Source organism: Diospyros lotus, chromosome 12 (genome assembly GCF_014633365.1).
Source record: "Diospyros lotus cultivar Yz01 chromosome 12, ASM1463336v1, whole genome shotgun sequence".
In the NCBI taxonomy this organism is placed as follows: Eukaryota; Viridiplantae; Streptophyta; class Magnoliopsida; order Ericales; family Ebenaceae; genus Diospyros; species Diospyros lotus.
This window is the reverse complement of record NC_068349.1, coordinates 20,907,307-20,910,740: the sequence shown is the minus strand read 5'-3', so window position 1 is coordinate 20,910,740 and position 3,434 is coordinate 20,907,307.

The window sequence follows — 3,434 nt, the reverse complement described above, 5'->3', positions numbered from 1 at the left end:
AAACAAATCATCCTTATATGCCAAAATTCTATTCCTCTATCATATATTTTGAAATATCTAATAAGCCTCCTAGCTTGGTGAGAAATCATGTAACACAAATATCCAAACGAAACATGTGTCTAGATGTTGATGATATAACAAACTAATATGTGATAATGATAAACTTGTTAGCTTAAAAGGGGAATGAATTAAGTTTTTTAAATTTAAAAAAATTCAAATAACCGAAATAAAATAAGAATGTAAAGATTATAGTACAAAAGATTTAAAGGAGTTCAAATTTAAATCTTAGTCCACTACCTCAATTTATCACCAAGAATTTTACAAACACACAAGTTATGCCTTTTATTACACTTGGTAACTTTTAAATAGGATTAGCTACTTAATATTTACAAATTGGCTTTTTAAGTTCCATGGACTCTACATATACAACATTCCTAAAAGAAAGTACCCAATCAATTGGATCCTTAAATTTGCTAACTTATTTTTCTACCAAGGACTTGTTCTTGACTACCCAAATCATTTTTGGAGCTAACTTAAGCTCATCCATAAAAACCCATACCTTTTTTATCTTAAAGGAAATATTCATTTTATTTGAAAAAAACGATTCCCTATGACCATAAGATTTACGAAATTTACATTTAGAATCAAATTTTTGTTTTGTTTTAGGTTCTAGCAATTTTTCAAATTTCTTATGACTTCTTTCAACATAGCTTAAACCAATTTTATCATAATATCATTCTAAAATATTATCTAGAATTTTGCTACCAGTAGAAATTTTTGACAAAATTAACTTAGAATCTTTCAATTCAATTTCAAGATTTTTATTTTGATCAACAAAGATTGAATTTTGAGATTATATGTAACGCCCCGCTCCCACCTATGGGTGTTACTCACGAATAGTCATTTTATTATTCACACGCTAGGGCAAAGATGAAGAAACGACTACGTTTCAATGAAAAACGACCTAGGTGGGAACTAGGCTTTGCCCTCCCTTCGCTCCACTCAAGGATCCGGGAAATATCTAAACGACTCTGCGAAAATAAAACTCAAAACCTCGCAAAGTGTCACTCATTCTCAAGCTCTTAATAAAAAGCTAATGATGACTTCACAGGATTTGACAAAATAAACTAACTCACTTGTTTCATATAAATTATGGCATAAGGCCTTAATTATAAGAAAATAATTTTTCTTTGACCCAACTATTAACCCATTTTCTCACTTCCAAATCCTTTAGGAAATATTTGGATTAATATTTCTTTGAAAAAATTTAATAAAATTTTCCTTATCAAATCTCCATTGATTTTTCTTTTTAATTATCTCAAAATACCTCAAATTTCAAACCCTTAGGAAATAAATTTTCGAAATACAAACATCAAGCATCCTCATCCCTTTTTCAAAATTTAAGGAAAATACTCCATTATTTATTTTCCAAAGTATAGGAATTTTTTCACAATTTTCTCAAAATTTATATTAATTTAATAATTAATTTGGAGGCTTAAATACTTCTTTTATTTATTTATTTAAACATAATTTTATTTTAGAAATTCCCCAAATATTATATATAATTAAATAAACAGAAAATAAATAAATAAATAAAAAGAAATCTCAAAAAGCAGCAGGGGGCAGGCAACAGCAGCTAACCGCGCCCCAGCGCGCAGGCTGCACCCGTGTGCTCATGCATGCTGCACGCGACCGCGCCCTGACGCCCAGCACACTGCCTCCAACTTTTTTTTAATTAAAAAATATATATATATTTTTTTTAAACCCAAAATTTCCAGAATGCTTAGATACATTTAATACCTTCCAAAACATACAAGTTTTCCACCATTCATTCACATTAAGCATTCATACATATTTAACTAAAATAAATACATCATCCATACACAAAACCATACACCAACACATACATTCCTCTTGCTTCATTACCTTCAACCTTCCAAAACTCCATTTCCTTTAGAAGATTCCCCACCTACATAGAGGTCAAAGGACCTTATGAGCCAATGCTCAATAAGGGTGCTATGCAAATGTAAATATAACATGAAAAATAAACATGTAATGTAAATGCAATGCATATAATGGGTAGTCTTTCATGCCTTCATAACCACATAGGTTAAGGCATCAACTAACCCCTCTCTCATCACTAGTCCTTCATATGGTCATAGGTCCACTAGAACACAAAATATGCAAATATGACCATTACATGCAACTCATACAAAACAATTACAAATGCAAGCAAACCCCACTACTTGGGGTCATCCCTTACCTCTTTATCCTTGAAGCTTCAAGCCCTCACTTGCCAAGACTCTCTCTTTGGCTTTCAACCAGTTTAAGAAAAATATTCTTAAAGCATTTAAGAGCTTGAAGACTAGAGAAATGAAAGGAGAATGAAAACTTACTTCCTTTCTAGAAGAGATTTAAATCAAGACTTACATTTCTCTCATTTGGAAGCTCACAAGAGAACTCTCATTAATCTCTAATTTCTTCCACCAAGCAAAACCTCCTCTTAGAAATTTCTCTTCCTTTATATAATAAGTTTTGACATATCACAAGTTCAAGACAAATTTCTAGCCCTTGATTAATATTTTGAAGAGTAAATCCCTACCCTTGAAACTAGCACAATCCTTGTACTTTTGGATAACTTAATCCTGTTAGAACAGGTAGGTTCTATGGCACACACCAAGAGGGGGGGTGAATTGGTTATTTTAAAAACTTAAATGATAGAACATTTATATAAAAACTTTTTGATATAGATTGAGGATTTAGAGTTTTAAAGCGTAAACCATAAAAATGACAAATGAACAAAGATAAATATGAGAACCGAGGAGGAATAATGAAATGCTTGGAAAGATAAATATATCAAAGAACACAAGCATAAGAAAACACAAGGATTTATAATGGTTCGGCTTAACCAAGCCTAATCCACTACCTTAGCTCCTCACTAATGATTTTTCAAACCATCCACTAAAACCCCCTACTTAAACCAAGTAGGTCCTCTAGTCCAAGACTAGGAATTACAACCTCTTGCTTATATAAGCAAGCCCTCTAGCACCTAGCTAGGAATTACAGCCACTTGCTTTAACGAGCAAGTCTTCTAGCACAAAGCTAGGAAAGTAAGAGTGATACAAATGTAAACGAGATGCTAAGAGTGGGCACTCTTAGTTACAAGTTCTCTCACAATAAAAACAAGGCTTGAATGAATTAATACAAGTTAAAATCAAAGCCTTGAAGAGAGAAAAAAAATTGAAGCACAATCACTGTAAATACAAACGAGTAACAGTAAGCTCAAATTAATTCATTCCCGTCCATTTAGCCTTCTATTGATCTCCTTGATATGTATATATAAGCTTCCCATAAGATTGAAGAGAAATGAAGCCGTTTGTGACCGTTGGAGAAAGAGAAACTAGCCGTTGGAGATTGAAAAACTAGTCGTTGTA